The sequence below is a fragment of the Cynocephalus volans genome, chromosome 8 (genome assembly GCF_027409185.1).
Source record: "Cynocephalus volans isolate mCynVol1 chromosome 8, mCynVol1.pri, whole genome shotgun sequence".
NCBI lineage: Eukaryota > Metazoa > Chordata > Mammalia > Dermoptera > Cynocephalidae > Cynocephalus > Cynocephalus volans.
In genome coordinates, this window is record NC_084467.1 from 69446588 (window position 1) to 69456606 (window position 10019).

The 10019-nt window shown below is 32.1% G+C and overlaps 1 pseudogene; it reads left to right on the forward strand.

Annotated features, from left to right (window-relative positions):
• Positions 1-599: 599 nt before the first annotated feature.
• Positions 600-3744, forward strand: LOC134384181 (S-formylglutathione hydrolase-like; annotated as a pseudogene).
• Positions 3745-10019: the final 6275 nt, after the last annotated feature.

Genomic DNA, 10019 nt, shown 5'->3' on the forward strand with positions numbered 1-10019 from the left:
ATATTTTTAAATATATCTCTTCATTTCTTCTGCCATATTGCTCACTCTTATCTGAGGCAGTCCTGTTACAGAGACTTTTAATGCTGGTTTTAAGTGTAGGAAAGGAAAAAAATTCTCCTTTACTCTAAGATACTTAAGATATCTTTGAATAGGCCTAAGTATTAAGCTGACATAGATTAATATGACAAAAGCATATGCATTTAATTAAATTTTACCTGGACATGGTAGTCCCTACAAGAGAAAGAAGACTCCAAGAAGCAATTAGAGATAAAAACTAAAAACGTAAATACTGAATTGAATAAAGAGTAGTAAATTATGAAAATGTGACAAGATAAAGGAGCTTGAGCTAATGCAGTTAATGGTGGAAAAGTAACTAGGAAAATAAAACAATATTTTACAAGGTTTATTTGTACAGATTTTCAGCCCCAACTCCCCGTCACTGGTAATAAAAATGTTACCTTTTTCCTAGTATAGTAAAGACATCTTCCATATGTGGGCTTTTTTTCTCCTGCTTTTAGGAAGAAAAATGGGAGGTCAGAGCATCCTTTCCACACCTTCTGTTTTCAAGTGCCTTTAGCTCAAAATAATCCTATGCCAAAATGGCGTATTTTGTGGTTGCATGTTCTGCCGCCTTTCACAAGATATTAGCCAGGCTTTTTATTTATTTATTTATTTTCTAATTGACTACCTGCCCTAACCAACTGAGACTAATTGACTAATTTTATGAAAAATATACTAGCATTCACAAATGTCAGGAAAGAGCTTAAGGTAAGATAAACATATTCTTAAGCATAAAACAGTTCATTCTATGAAACGGAAAAAATGTTTGACAAAGCATAGCATGCTATTGAAGCATTTTCAACAGTATAAAACTACAGATTAGGAAATTGCTTTTGAAGTGTCTTGTAATGGTTGAGTTAGTTCAGGAAAAGCACTCTGCTATTTGCTGCAGTGGTTTCTGACCTCAATAGTCTATTCTTCTAATGAAGACTCATGTAGGTCGATGACACAAATGAATTCAAGGCATAAGGGTTAACAAATATATAACTAATGCCAGTGGTTTTCAATCTCTGCTGCATATTTGAATTTTCTGGGCCCAGGTCCAACACAGGGAGATTCCTATTCAACTGATGTGGGGGTATTTAAAACTCCTCTGGTAATTCTTACATGCAGACTTAAGTTAGATACCCTGGTTTCAGTGAACGTGCTTGGGAAATCCATGTTCCTTAAATATTCTTTCCTCTAATCTCAGCATTATTATCTTTTTTTGTAACAGTCTCCTTTGGACACTCTCAAATTTATCAGTGCTTCTCTCAGTCTATAACAGTACCGGCCTAAATGCCACCTATGATTATTAGAAAATAAAAATGTATTAATATTTCCTATTATAATTTTAATTAATTTTGGCAAAAGCATGACACTGTTAATGTCTGTTGTGGTTTTATCAAGCTAATGTCCTCACTTTTTTGATAAAGCCTCCTGTTATTCCACATTGTTTACTTTTAGGCTTGATTCACACATCCACACATCATTAACCTATTTTCATTGTCTTAATCCAAGAAAATGAAAAAAAATTTTTGAATTAGGATCAAGAGCAAAACCTTAAACACTTTCCTTCAGGTTAATATTGATATATTAATCAACATTTTCTGGTTAGGTTATTTCAGTAATTGCCATAAATACAATAATTACTTGGTTCAAATTTCATCATGCTGTTCACTAGTTTAGTCGAAGGATTTTAGGTGCAGTATATCTGTAAAGTCTTCATGATTTAACTGTCTGGAAATCCTATAACAACTGTAAATGAGGATAGGAGAGTTTGATATGTAATATTTTCATTTCAGTGAACACCCAGGGGCTTCTCCTAATTATCTCTGACATTTTTTTTTCATGTTCACAAAACATCTGTGAGCTAATCTGTAAATTGTAAAAGAGCAGTAAGAACTTCATGTATCTTTAGTGTATAGAATCCCTCCTCCCCTTTTATGAGATGAATATTTTATTTGTTTTCATTGCTCCAGTACCCCTTTCATCATTTTTCTGGTAGCAGACTCTCATTTTCTCATGATGAAATCCATAGCACATTTGGGTGGGATTTCCCCAGGAATGGTCTCGAGAATGGGTCCACCAGCAAAGCTGGGTCAATCCTAGAACATGTTTGATAAAACTATTATCTCTTTTCTTTTGAGGTTAGTGAGGTAAGAGCATGTATTTTCCTACTGGGACCATTAAGGTGAGAGTGATGGAGGTTGTCTTTTTCAGGAGGAGAAGATAGACTGTAGCCAGAGGACTACATGTAAAGACAGCAGAGCTGAAAGAGAAGCAGATCTCTGCTGACATTGTTGGTGTCCCAGAATCTCTTAAATCAACTGCATATTTAAGTTTCCCAGTGATGTAAAGCAATAAATTTGGAAGGTAGTAGTCTAATAATGTGTCCTCATACCTATTCAAAACTGTTTTAAGTGCTATATTAATTGGAGGAAACCCTATGAATAATACATCTTTGCTATTGAAAATCCGGGCATTTGCTTCTCTCCTTAGTTTATAGGCAAGTCTTCTGATTTCTCAAAGTTCTTTTGTTTTCCATACTCGTTCAAAAAAGAAAGTCAAACGTTAAGAAATTTGATTGTATCAGTGGACATTTCACTCCTTTTATACTTCTTAATGTGTTAAAATTCTGTTTTCTCCCCATTTTCTTCTTCCTTTCTTCTATACTCAGAAGAATTTGCTTATAAATTTTAGCAGTTTTCTAATAATTTACTTTGAGTCACCCAGTTTCTAAGGGAAGTTTATCTAAAACAGTTTCAAAATATTATTTGTGTCTCTTACACTGCAACTGCCACTGGAAGGTCATCTGTTCTTTGGTGCAGACAGAAAACAAGTAGCAATTGGACAGAAGAATGACATTGAAACATTTCCAGCAACAAGTGCTTTGGGGGATTTCAGAAAGTTTTTGAACGTGACAGTGTGGAACTGAACTGCAAAATGATATCTGCCATCTACTTACCACCAAAGGCTGAAACTGGAAAGTGCCTTGCAGCATACTGGCTGTGTGGTGTAACCGGCACACAAAAAAATTTCATATCAAAATCTGGTTATCATCAAGCTCTCTCAGAACATGGCCTTGTCATCGCTCCAGATACCAGCCTTTGTGGCTGCAATATTAAAGGAGAAGATGACAGCTGGGACTTTGGCACTGGTCCTGGGTTTTATGTGGATGCCACTGAAGAGCCTTGGAAAACCAACTGCAGAATGTACTCTTACATAACAGAGGATCTTCCCCAACTCATAAATGCCAATTTTACAGTGGACCCTCAAAAGATGTCTATTTTTGACCACTCCATGGGAGGCCATGGAGCTCTGATTTGTGCTTTGAAAAATTCTGGAAAATACAAATCTGTGTCAGCATGTGCATCAGTTTGCAACCCAGTGCTTTATCCTTGGGGCAAAAATGTCTTTAGTGGATATTTGGGAACGGATCAAAGTAAATGGAAGGCTTATGATGCCACACATCTTGTGAAGTCCTATCCAGGTTCTCAACTGGATGTAATGATGGATCAAGAAAAAGATGTCCAGTTTCTTTCAGATGGACAGTTACTCCCTGGTAGCTTCATAGGTGCTTGTACAGAAAAGAAAATCCCCATTGTTTTTAGATTACAAGAGGGTTATGATCATAGCTACTATTTCATTTCAACGTTTATTAGTGATCGCGTTGGACATCATGCAAAATACCTGAATGCATGAAACACTTCAGGAAAGAGAATCTCTTCAAGATTATAAAAGTTAAAATAAACAGATATGCTGAGGAAAAAAAGTTTAAAACATTGGATTTCAGAATGCTAAAAGGGCTTTATTCTGTGGTTAAATTACCTTCTGAATAAATATATAAAACCTAAAAAAGCACCATTTGTATTTTTAAAATAAATGATTACAAGTAATACTCTTAAAACAAACAAACAAAAAGTTGTGCACCCATATATTTCTTTACTATTACACAGAGGCATTAAGATAAATTCTCATAGAAGTAGAGAGTAAAATAATGGTTACTAGAGACAGAGGGGTTGGGGGGAAGGAGGAAAAGTGGTGAACTAATGGGTACAAAACTGTGCTATTTACCCTAAGTGTGTCATTGTAAGTATATGCATGTATTGAATCAATACACTGTACCACACAAATATGTACAAATAAATGTTAAAATATTTTATGTAAAAAAATAAATAAAATAAAATAAAATTGCACATGTTAGTTTTTGTGTGATGTGTGACCTTAACACATATTTTTATGTCCTTTTATTATCATAAGGTTTTTTTCATAAAGCCTATTAAACTTTAGGATGAAATGGTTTGAACTGAGAACTTGTCTTACTATTCTTTTATGTTTTGTTACTTAAATTCATGAAAAAATAACTTCTGATCTTTCACATTCGCTCTGCTAAACATATGATATTATCAACCACAAGGATTTGGTTTTTGTGCATAATTATTTGACGTCGTTCTCATATAAATACTGAGATAACACACTGCAATTTGAAGGCCTAGGTTTGTCTCTAGACTTTCTTCGATTCAGGCTGTTTTCTGCAATATCCAAGATCTTCATTTTTTAAAAATTGAGCTTCTAGGCATTCTAATGAGAACACCATTTGGAAAATGAACCAATGAACTAGTGTAATTTAGAGGGTGCTGTAAGTCTGTGACAATGGCACTAGGAGAGGTGCAAAGTTCTCAAATTAATCTCAATGGACTAATTATGGTCACTTAAGTGTCAGTGTTGTTAACTTTTTTCATTGCAATGGAAAGGGCTAACTACCGTACTTTTTTAGGCCATCTGAACACCCACAATAGCAGGAGGTGGCATTCATTTGAAATAATGTGCTATAAGGAAAGCCTTTATGAACTAGATGTGCAGAAACTTGAATATTATTTTGATTAATAAGTTAATTGAAGTGTTGCTACTACTGTCCTTAAAATTAGAATGAAAGTAATGGTTATAGTTTTGTCAGCTAAAAAGTGGCTGGACTCCAACCGTGAAGTTTATAGGATTTTGTATTTTTTTCTATAAAATATCATCCACCGGCAGGGAAGACAGTTTACCTTAATAAGGTAATAAATATTTTGGACGAAATATCCCTATATCTTATAATACTACCTGATATTAAAACCCAAAGAAGGCCTAAATAAAGTAGTGAACAAATGTTGAATGCTTATTCTCTTTCAAAGGATATTTGCAAGTTTTATATTTTAAATAGTACTCATCACCACCTTCGCTGTTGCTGATGCTAGGCTGTGGAATACACAAATTGTGACAGCAATAATTAGGACAAAATTGCATTTTGAAACTAGCAAAAATCACTCTACTTCCCTTATTCTGTTGAATATTTTTTTCTCTATGCAAATGCAATAAGAACTACAATCAGTAGAAAAAAAATTGGTGGGTTATATTGTAATTAAAAGATATCATAAGAAATGTTGATAAAATTAATATAGTGAAATATGGTTATTTTAAAGTTAAAAAGAAAGAGAAAAACAAACTACATCTCACAAAACTAATTCCCTTTGGTTTTAAGTTCACATTCTCCCCTACAGAAACCCTGAAATCCAACTGCATTACCATATAAATAGAAATTATATAAAATCATATATCATATTTGGAAATGTGCATCCTATATGCAAACTTGTTCTTATACTTTTATGTAAAATAGCATCACTTTCAAAAGCAAACCTAAGGAAGTGTTCATGCTCTCATATTCTGTTAAATAGACCACCTTATTTCCAATTATTATTTTTAAAAACAACTTTAATTAAATAAAGAAAAGAGTCTGGGACCATAAAACAATCTTTGCTTTGTTACTTGAAATTACTTCCTCAGATTCTCCAATTTAAAAATAGATTAGAATAATCTGAATGCAATAGACTTCCTTTTGAATCATTCATCATTCATGAGTGTGATGGAACAAATGTCTGTAATTATAATTAGGCCAATAAAATCTTAAATTCTTATGCCAAAAGAACAACACTTTAAAGAGTGTCTTTAATTTATACAAAAGATGGAAGTGTCTTTTTGACTACATAATCCAGGCATGACAAGACTGATACGTTAGCTTTCTCTCCAAATTTTGATACTGGGATAGCACAAGAGAGATGGAAAAATGATGGCCTGTAGAACTACACTCAGCAACCAACTACTGGTAAACCAATCAATCAGGCAATCCATCATAACCGTGAATAAAATTTAAGAAACTTTCTCAAAATAATACAGTAAGTAGAAAAGTTGTTTAGAGATACACACACATATCATATGCATTGTTTAGAGATTATGTACCTATATAATAAAATTTTAAAGTTAAACAATTGAATGATAAATACAGAATCCAGGACAGGGGAGAAACAGAGTTATTAGGAAAGGACACATGGGGATCTCCAGTGGCTTTGGCAATGAACTATTTCTTAAGTGGAGTGGTGAAATTAAGTCACCACCTTGTTATATTTTACAACTTACATGCTTTCTTTGTATGTATTAAATATTTTATATTAGAAAATATAATTATTAAATAACTTGGTGGATGGGCTTAATAGCAGAACAGACATAGACTCTATTATTGTCAGGCATTTTACATTTCAAAAAATCTTAAAATTTCAAAGACTAAAAACAAGTAATATTTTATTTTTCTTTCTTATATGTCTGCTCATTCTAGACTATTCCTTGTGTTGGTAGACTCACAATAAAACAGCTGAAAAGAAGCAAGTACATTTCAGACCTTTGTCTACTTTACATCCACTCACATTGCTATAACTAAAGAAAATTTCTATGCTGAGCTGAAAGTCATTATGTCTGTGCTATATACTTTGCTTATTGTAGGGGTAGTCACCATAAATGACAAATGACATGGATATATATTATCCACTTATTATAGGGAGGGAGTGAAGAATTGGGAATAACAAATCGTTACCAATTTGTTTTCCATTACTAAAGAAAAAATTAGCTGGAAAATAAAGTCTAGAAACTTTTCCAGAAATTAACAGGAAAAGACAAAAAGTTGAAGTTATAAAGAGTTTTGAAACCAGAATTTAGATGATTCCCATATAAATTTATATGTAAACTCGGACATTTGCCGAAACATTAAAAATAGAATCTATAATTTTAAAACTATAAATTTTATACGTTTATCACTTAGAGGAAGCATTATAAAACATTACAACTTCTGAATAATAACATATATATTACTTATATATTATATGTTATATATGTATATATGTAAAACATAATAAATAGAATAGTAAAATGTAATCTAGGCAATAAAAGATAAAAATAGGGAGAAGAGAACAAAGAAGTTTTAAAAATATTAGATGATATGAAGTGTTAATATAACACCAATTATAATTTAACAAATGGATTAAATTGTAATTTAAAGCATTAAAACTTTATTTGTAAAAACCTAATATACAGTGTGTTTTCTACCTTTAAAATAAAAGAGTTTAAAAACACAGAAATAAGAAAAAAATAAGACAAATAATCAAAAGAAATAATGATGTTAATAATAGGCAAAATTAAAGTGATAAATTATGATAAAGGGCAAAGAGGAACAGTGTGTCCTTGAAAAAAATATAATTAACACAAATTTTCACATGCTTAATAATTTGGCCTTAAGCTATGCAAAACAACTCCCAGAAATATGAAAAGACATAAAAAAATCTAAAACCGGTAGTTTCTGCATTTAACAAGTAAATTTCAAAGTTTTAATTTTGAAATTTATTTATTTTTCTAAATTGTGATAAATAACACATAACAACTTTTAGCATCTTATTCATTTTTAAGTATACAGTGCAGTAGCACTGAACTTATTCATATTGCAAAACTGAACTTCTACACCCATTGAACAACAATTCCCTTTTCTTGCTCCTCCTCGCACCTGGCAACCATCATTGTACTTTCTGTTTCTAAGAGTTTGACTAGTTTAGATGCCTCATGTAAGGGGAACCATGAGCATTTATTTTTCTGGGACTTGCTTATTTTAGTTTGCAAAAATCATCAATTTCATTCCTATTGCAGCATATGCCAGGATTTTCTTCTTTTGTAAGACTATAGTCTTCCATTGTATGTGTGTATCACATTTTCTTTATCCATTCATTTATACATAAACATTTGGGTTGCTTCTATCTCTTGGCTACTGTGAATAATGCTGGAATCAATGTGGATGTGTGAATATCTGTTTGAGATCCTGTTTTTAATGCTTTTGGATATATACCCAAAAGTCTGTGGGATTGTATGGTAATTCCATTTTTAATATTTTCAGGAAACTCCACATTATTTTCCATAATGGCCAAACCATTTTGCCTTCCCACCAATAGTGAACACAGTTTCCAATTTCTCTACTTCCTCATCAATGCTTGCTATTTTCTGTTTGTTTATTCATTTTATAGTGACCATCTACTGAGTATGAGATGATTTTTTATTATGGGTTTTATTTGCATTTCTCTGATAATAAGTGATGTTGAGTGTCTTTTCATATGCTTATTGGCTGTTTTACATCTTCTATTTAAATCCTTTGACCATTTTAGGATTATTTGTCATTGTTGTAGTTATTTAATTCTAGAAATTCTTTATATATTCTGAATATTTATTGTGGATACTTGTTCTGGATATATACCCCTAATCAGATACAAGATTTGAAAATATTTTCTCCCATTGCACAAGTTGCCTCTTTGCTCTTTTGTGTGCAGAAGTTTTTACGTTTGCTGTGCATGTTTTTATGTCTGGTATAGTCCCATTTGCCCAATTTTGTTCTTGTTGCCTGTGCTTTGCTGTCATATCTAAGTAATTATTACCAAATCCAATGTCATGAAGCTCTTCCCCAGTGCTTTCTTCTAGGAGTTTTATAAGCTCATGTTTTATAGTTTAGGTCTTTGAGTTAATTTTTGTATGTGGTATCAGATAAGGGTTCAATTTTATTCTTTTGTATATGGATATGAAGTTTCACCAAAACCGTTTGTTGAAGAGACTATCCTCTGCCCATTTTATAGCTTTGGCACCATTGTCAAAGGTGACCACGTATGTGAGAGTTTATTTCTGTGTTCTCTATTTAGTTCCATTGGTCTCTATGTCTCTCCCTATGCCAGTACCACAATGTTTTGATTAACTTAGCTTTGAAATACATTTCAAAATCAAAAAATGTGAGGCCTTCACCTTTGTTTTTCTTTCTGAGGATTGCTTTGGCTATCTGGGGTCCTTGGAGATACCATATAAATTGTTGGATTTTTTTCTATTTCTGTGAAATATGCCATTGGGATTTTGATAGGGATTTAATTAAATTTATAGATTGCTTTGGGTAGTAAGGACATTTCAACAATATTAAATCTTTCAATCTGTAACCACAGATGCCTTTCCATTTATTTGTGCTTTCTTCAATTTTTTTGATTATTGTTTTGTAGTGTTTGATGTACAAGTTTTTCACCTCCTTGGTTAAGTTTATTTCTATGTATATTATTCTTTTTGTTGCTATTATAAATTGAATTGTTTTCCAGTTTTTTTAATTGTTCTTTGTTAGCCTATAAAAGCACACTGATTTCTGTGTTTTATTTTGTTCTCTGAAACTTTGCTAAATTTGTTAGTTCTCACAGTATTTCTTTAGCATTTTCTTATTCATCTTCTGTCTGGTTGTTCTATCCATTATTAAAAATGGGCTACTGATATCTTTTACTATTATTGTGTTACTGTCTACTTCTTTCCTCAATTCTGTCAATGTTCACTTTACATATGATGTCAGGTACATACATATTTATAATTGCTATATTTTGCTTGTGAATTAATTATTTTATCATCATATAAGTTTGTCATCTGCAAACAAATACAATTTTATTTCTTCTCTCCCAATTTGGATGCCTTTTCTTTTTCTTAACTAATTGCTCTGTCTAGTACTTCCAGTACTATGGTAAATAGAAATGATTACAGTGGGTGATCTTGCCTTATTCCTGATTTTAAAGGAAAAGCTTTTCATTTTTACCAGTGAGTTTCATGTTAGCTGT